Source organism: Otolemur garnettii, unplaced genomic scaffold (genome assembly GCF_000181295.1).
Source record: "Otolemur garnettii isolate 467f Iridium unplaced genomic scaffold, OtoGar3 scaffold00153, whole genome shotgun sequence".
NCBI lineage: Eukaryota > Metazoa > Chordata > Mammalia > Primates > Galagidae > Otolemur > Otolemur garnettii.
Window position 1 is genome coordinate 153,486 of NW_003852548.1, and position 8,276 is coordinate 161,761.

Consider the following 8,276-nt stretch of genomic DNA (forward strand, 5'->3'; position numbering starts at 1 on the left):
ATTACATCTACATAAAAATATCAGTCAGTATTTTTTGTTTGTTTGTTTCATGTGATGTATCTGGTTTTGGTATCAGGGTAATACTGATCTTATAAAATGAGTTGGAAAGTATTCCCTCCTTTGCTTTCTGGAAGTTTGTGAGAATCACTGGTATCCTTTAAATATTATATAGAATTCATTTGTGAAGCCATACGAGCCTGGATTTTTCTTTGTGGGCAGAATTTTAATTGTTATATGTCTATTCAGATTCTCTATTTCTGTATAAATCATTTTTAGTAATTTTTGTCTTTCTAGAAACTTGTCCAATTTATCTACATTGTCTTTAAATTCCTTTGTTGAATTGCCTTAGTATTTTTTCGAAGGTAACAAAGAGAGATTTTATTTAGAAAGAACAAAGATAAAATTTAATGTACTTCCAAAGAGAGTTGGAAGTGGATCCCTCTCATGAAGGAGCAGAGGTGAGAGTGACAGAGACAAGGGCCTACAGGGGTATTAAATATTCCATTTGAAATTGGCTGCAAATCTTTTATTGGGCTCGCTGGACCTCCAGGCACTATTGCCTTTTTCTATTGGTCTCTGATCATCTCTTTCTGTTGGTGATTCGTTACCTAGGTTACTTCATACCCACACTCTTATGGGCCCTCCAGACTTCCTGGTGTAGCAGGCCAGGATTTCCTCCCACCCCCCTTGAAGCCCCTTCTTAATGTCCCTACTTATTCCCTCCTGAGGAGATATGGTCCTGAAATCTGGAAGGGAAAATGGATGACAAATTCTTAGCTACTTCCTGCTGTCAAAAAGAGGTGTTGGCCTACCTATTAGGAACCATCCTCAGGTTCCCTACTCTAAAGGAGTTTGGGAGGGGTCTGAAGTTTCTGGCCATTTGGCCAACAGGTTCTATCAGTATTTGCTAGAATCCCTGCATCATCAGCATTTTAACGTGAAACCAACTGCTGGAGCCTGGAAGACACAAACTTAATAACGAGGTTGAGAAGGCAGGATCTAAACATTCAGAAGAGGATGATCATAATCGTAGGACCAATGAAAGGACAGAAAAAGAAAGGTTTCTTTCTTTTGGGGGGGGCTGAGTTTGAACCCACCACCTCCAGCATATGGGGCTGGCACCCTACCCTTTTGAGCCACAGGGGCTGCCCTGAAAGAAAGATTTCTTTAAGTTAGGTTATTTTCAAAGGAGGTGCACTTAAAAGAGTTTGTTTCAAGGTGTAGAAGGCTTTCTTTTTGTTTCCTACTCTATGTTAACTCCTTCCACAACTTACCCTGTTAAAGCAACATGTAAGGACTTAAGAAACTTTACACACAGAGGACTCCATATCCAGTTGTACCCTGTCATTCCCAGGAACTTCCTGAGTTGTTTTTTGTAGAGGAACTAGTGAGGGAACAATTTGCCTTGACTCTCTCATGTGAGAGAGCCTCTTCTCACCAGGGGAAAGAACAAAGACCAAGCTACTTCAACTGAGTCTTTTCCTTTGACACCATAAATTCTTCCTCACTAATAAAACTTAACACCTGTATAGTGTCCTCAACAGACTTATGTGAGGGGTTACAGGGGAGTAAGTCATGTGCATACTGAATAAGGGCACTCAGAGGTGCCAAGTTGGGCTCTCTGAGAAGTTTACTCAGAGCATTCCCAAAAATTCCAGGACTGTTTCAGAAACCCTGGGAGAGTACAGTCTACATTAATTGGGTGAAATACCCGGTGTCCTAAATACAAAGATGCTAAATACCTGTAAATGCGTTGTCCATACATGCCAACAACTAAGCAAGAAGAGAGGACAGGTAACTGCCAAAGGCTTTCAAAACAGAAAAAGTTGCTCCCATGTCCGATAATGTGACCAGCTTACCCAAGACATCCACTGTGACCCACAGCTTTCTTGTTTGAAGAACCTGGGCCCCATCAATCTGAAGGCAGGTACTTGTTCACTGTTATCTCCTTGGTTACTTTCTTGGGATTTGATGTTCCAGTGCACCACAGTAGAAGCAGGTGGGGGTAGGATATTATCCTACCTCCTCTGCCCCCTTCTGGTGACACTCTCTCTTCAAATGGCCTGGTTTGCCACAGTTGAAACAAGGTGGGTCAGACTTCACACAACTACCACAGGACAGTCATCTGCCTTGCTTGTCTTGTACTGGACCACGGGATTGGCTACAATAACAGTTCTTAACAATTTAACCTTTTGGTGTTCTTGTCTCCTCCACGTTATGGTTGTTGAACACCAAGGTGGCCGAGTTCAATAGCTCATTTGAATCACTCTGGGGTCCCAGTGCCTTACACTGAAGTTTCCTGTGAATATCAAGGGCTGATTGGTTAATAAAATGAGTATTAAACATTATTCTCCCTTTCGGCTGACTCAGGGTCCAAGTTGGTTTACTTTTGGACTACTTCCCCTAAAGGAGGCTGGATTTTCATTTTTCTACTGGCTCAGCTCAGCTTATTTATTTATTTATTTATTTATTTTTAAGAGAAAATCTTACTCTGTCACCCCTAGTAGAGTGCTGTGGCATCACAGCTCCCAGCAACCTCCAGCTCTTGGACTTAGACGATTTTCTTGCCTCAGCCTCCAGAGTACCTGGGACTATAGGCACCCACCACAACACCAGGCTATTGTTTTGTTGCAGTTTGGCCAGGGCCGGGTTTGAACCTGCCACCCTCAGTATGTGGGGCTGGCGCCCTACTCACTGAGCTACAGGCACCGCCCCAGCTCAGCTAATTTAGAAAAGTTTATTGGCTTTACTTGTATTTCCTTCATGCCTTTTATATGGCAGGTTTGCACGTAATCCCTGGCTGCTCTGCCAGATTCTCCTGCTTCTCCAGGTTGATAGCTCCCCCTGCTGTCTTGGGTAGGAACTGCACTTGCCCCATCAGCCAAATTCTGATTAGTAACATGTTGTCTTATCTGCCGTGTCGTCACACTGTTTTCCATCCACAGTACCACAATACAACAGTAAAATCATTACATCCCTCCAAGTCAAATACAAAATGTTAGTCCAATGTTGAAACTCCTGTTTGAACTCCTAAGCTTCCCCAGGATCCATGGAAAATTTTCTCTTTAAAAGTCTTTACGTCTGCTACCTGAAGGGAGCATGTACTTTTATAACCTGCAGACTGTTATGGGAGGTCACCTCATGTGGAGGAAGAAGACTAGGGTAGAGATCCGCAACCAGGGTCTCAGGGGGAGTAAAGGCTGAGGCTATAGTCTCTCTTGAACTATAAGCTGGTAGGGGATTGTTTATTTTTTGTCCCTCCTTCTTTCCACCTAATGGGTTTTTCCCTTCTGGAGTATATACAGGTGGTTCCAGCAAACCACCTGAGGGGGGAAATTTGGTGTTTTTCCCAGCCTGTTTCCCTTCTAGTCCCTTCCTCCCTAGTTGACATTTTTTTCTACATAGGACTCAGAATATTGGGGATTATCTCTTAAGTACATAAAAACTTGCACATAAGGTACCACTGACTACTTCCCCTCATTTCTACAAAAGAGGTTTACCTGTAAAATGGTGTTATAATTCAAATCTCTGTTTGTGGGCCAGGCTTTCCCCTCTGGTAACTGATATTGAGGCCAAACCACGTTATAAAAAATTAATTTAGACTTTCAGAGGCTGTCAAATCCAAGAGTCTTCCAATTCTTTAAGAGGCATCCCAGGGATGAGTTAGAACATTGAGGCTATTTATCCCATAGCTTTCTATGGAACAAAAAACAGAGAACACTCCTGCCACCCAGGCATCCCTCAGGTGCAGTGTGCCTTCACAACCCCAGACAGGCATCCCGTTTGGTAAACAAAACCTTCCTCCGAGGCTGTGCATGGGACTCTTGGAAAGGTTATGCAAAACTAATTTTTCAGAAGGAATGTCGCACTGGGGCCACCCCATTCCTTTGTGATGGCTACTAGAGACAACACCTTGTGGTACTGCCCTGGGATCAGACCTGTCTTTTCTCCTTCTCACTCCCCACACACCACTCAGGAGAGAGTAGATTCTTCTCCTTGCTTCTTGCAAGTCTCCTGTCTTGATTCCCTCCAAGCCTCCTTAGACATACACCACTCCACGGGAAGCAGACTTTCCTTGCCTCTTGCAAGTTTCTTCCCCTGACTGCAGTATCTACCAAAAAAGTGCTTCTAATTTGCAAAGAAATAGGGTCTGTCTTGGGAACATAGCATGCCCCTTAAGGGCATTAATGAAATCCCTTAAGACAGCTCTCTTGCTTCCTGTGGTGTTGGGGGGAGATAAAGCCATCCCATAAAAGTAGAGTTGCTACAAAGAATGAGGTGGCAAAGAAAAGGTTCCCAAAGTCCAACAAGTAGAGTTCTCTAGACAAAATATGTTGCCTGTGGGTTAAAGTCAACAAAACAGAAAGGGCAAGCCCCTCCCAGCTAACACTAAAGGGAAATAGCACCTCATGCTCTGGAGTTCCATCCACATGAAAAGGGTACAGGGAAAAGATAGTGACTTAAAATAGTGAAAGTAAGACACACTTCAATTGGCTTCTTATTCTCTTCTCTCCTTCCAATCAACACAGTGTTTGAACTATTAACCATACTTTGGGGTTGATTAACCATAGTGGGGATGATTGTTCTTAACAGTGAAACAACAGAGAAATCATTAATGTTCAGCTTTCAATAAAGAAAGACTCTTAAAAGAAACCAATCACCAGAGGAAAAGTGGATAAAATGGTTCCACAGCATTCTGTGAACTCCAGGTAGATCCTCCAAACTAGCATGTCCCCCTTCCCTCTCTGGGATGCCACATGGGATCCTCCATGCTAGCACCTTCCACTTCCCTCTCAGGGATGCCATGTCAGATCCTCTATGTTCCTCTTCTGGAATGCCATGTGGCCTCCTTGCTCCAGGAAGCCATGCTGTCTCCTTACTTCTCTTCTGGGAAGCCAAAAGTAAACACCATGCTTTCACATTCCGAATTTGGTCTAAAGAAATTCCTTTCTCATCTCAGGAGCACCTACTGACCTTTTTACCCTAACACTTTTGTGAGTACACCTGAGGAAGAGATTGGACAAAATGCCAGTTCACCAGGTTGCACTCAGCAGACATAGGTGCTCTGTCAGCTTACCTGGGATCTGATGTGGATGTGGGGAATGCAGGGGTCCTCTGGGAGTCTTTCTCCTGGAGTTTCTGCACAGTTAAGAGTATAATTTATGTATACATACAATCTTCAAAATGAGAAAAGATTTTTGCATGTTATGAATCTGACAAAGGGCTGACAACTGGACTCTACAGACAATTCAAAATAATCAACAAGAAAAGAGCAAACAATCCCATTTGTAAGTGGACAAGAGATATGAACAGAACCTTCTGTGAAGATAGAAGAATGGTCAACAAACAAATGAAAAATGCTCATCATCCCTAATAATTAGAGAAATGCAAATCAAAACCACTCTGAGACATCACCTAAGCCCAAGGAGAACAGCCCACATCACAAAGTCCCAAAGCTTCAGATGTTGGCATGAATGTGGAGAGAAAGGAAAACTTTTACACTGCTAGTGGGATTGCAAACTAATACAGCCTCTATGTAAAGAAATGTGGAGAATCCTCGAAGACCTAAAAGTAAACCTTTCATTTGATCCCACAATCCCATTACTAAGCATCTACCTAGAAGGGAAAAAAATATTTTTATCACAAGGACATGTGCAATAGAATGTTTATTACAGCTCAATTCACAATTGCTAAGACATGGAATCAACCCAATTGCCCATCAACTCAAGAATGGATTACCACAAACTGTGGTATTTGTATACCATGGAATAATATTCAGCCATAAAAAAAGGATGGAGATTTTACATCTTTTATATTTACCTCGATGGAGTTGAAGAACATTCTTCATAGTAAAATATCACAAGAATTGAAAAGCAAGTATCCAATATAGGCAATGGTAATATGAAACCAATATATAAGCAACTACGTGCCCACATAAGAGAAAAATGCCATTAAATTCAAGTGGGAGAGGAGAGGTAAGAGGGATAGAAGAGAGGGGAGGAGGGTGGGGGATTGGTAAGCTCTCACTTAATGTGCACAACATAAGTGTATACAGTACACCCCCTGGGTAAAGGACTCAACTACAACTTGAATTTTACCTCACAAGTGCAAACAATACAACCTAAACATTTGTACCCTCATATTAATCTGAATTTTTTTTAAAAATGAGCAAAAATAAATGGCAAAAATGGACTAAAACAGTATCCATACTTCTCACCATTACAAAAATTAATTTATGATAGATAAAAGACTTAAATCTAAGTATAAAAATTTAAGAATTCTAGAAGAAAGTGTTGGAAAAACTCTTATAGATATTAATCTTGGGAACGAATGCATGAAGACTTCAAAAGAAATCACAGCAACAAAGAAAATAAACAAGTGGTACTTCATCAAATTAAAAGTTTCTGTACATGTAGTATAGACCTAGCTTCTTTTGTGTTTACCTAGATGGAGTTGAAACTCATTCTTCTTAGTAAAGTATAACAAGAATGGGGGGAAAAGTATCAAATGTACTCAATACTAATATGAAACCAATATATAAACAACTACACACACCCCTCACAAAAGAAAAATACAAGTATAGTCTAGCAAAGGGAAGGGGAGAGAGAGGGGAATTGGTGGGCTCTTGCCTAATATGCACAATGTGAGGGTGCTTGGCATGCCCCCTGAGTGAAGTGTTCAATTACAACTTGAACTTTACCTTGGAAATGAAAATAATGTAACCTAAACATTTCATGTCCTCCTTAGCAAAGTATCTCAAGAATGGAAGAAAAAGTATCCAATGTACTCAACACTATTATGAAATTAATTATTAGCTATCTTAGGAAAGCTACAATCCAAATGGAGCCCTAGACTATGGGGAAAGGGGAGGGGGGAAGGAGAGGGGGGAGGATGGGTGAAGAGAATGATATTGTGGGGATCACCCCTATAATTTATCCTATTAGGGTACATGTGAATTTGTCTAATCTGAAATTTAAAAAAAGAAGTTTCTGAACAGCCAAGTATACAATCAATAGGGTAAATAGCCCACAGAATGGGAGAAAGTATTTGCAAACTATGCATCTGACACAAGGCTAATAACCAGAATCTACGAAGAACTCAAGCAATCAGCAAGAAAAAAATCAACAAAAGACACTAAAAAGTGGGCAAAAGACAGGAACAGAAACTTTTCAAATGAACATACGCTAATGCCCAACACACACATGAAAAAATGCTCAACATATTTAATCATAATGAAACGCAAACCAAAACCACAATGATATATCACCTAATTCCAGATAGCATGGCTCTTACCAAAAGGTTTCAAAACAACAAATGCTGGCACCGATGCAGAGAGAAAGGAAAACTTACACATTGTTGGTGGGACTGCAAAGTAGTACAGCTTCTATAGAAATCTGTATGGAGATAACCTCAAAGAACTTAAAGTAGACCTTACTGTATGATCCAGCAATCCCACTGCTAGGTATATGCCAAAATTAAAAAAAGGTCCTTTTATAAAAAGGACATCTGCACTCAAATGTTTATAGCAGCACAATTCACAATTGCAAAAACATGTAAACAACCCAAGTGCCCACCAATACATGAATTTAGTAATAAAATACATTCCATGGTATGCATATATCACATGGTACTACTCAGCCATACAAAATGGCAATCTAGTATATTTTGTGACAACCTGGATGGAACTGGAAAGGATTTTTCTAAGTGAAACATCACAAGAATGGAGAAACAAACACATGTACTCAATACCAAATTGGAACTAATTGATCAAATGCACATATGGAAGTAAATCTCAATGAAAATCAAGCTGGGGGGAAGGGAGGAAGAGGGGAGTGGGTAAATCCACACCTCGTAGGTACTGCGAAGACCATCTGAGAAAGAAATAACCTAGAGGGCAATAAAAAAAAGAAAATATTATTAAAGCCTTTTACCAAAAATGTGAAACTGAGATTCAATGGGCTAATTCTAAGGAAAAACGGTAACAAACTGACAAAAGTAGAAAATCTAAATTTTCCTCTATTATGAAAATTTAACATATAATTAAAAACTTTTCTATAAAGAAAACTCACAGTTCACATAGCTTACTTGATAAATCTTATCGCATATTTAAGGAAGAACTAAGGTCAATGCCACACAAACTCTTCCAAAGAAAAGAAAAGGCAAGGCTGGGCAGCACCTGTGGCTCAGTGCATAGAGTGCCGGCCCCATATACTGAGGGTGGCGGGTTCAAACCCCGCCCCAGCCAAACTACAACAAAAATAGCCAGGCATTGTGGC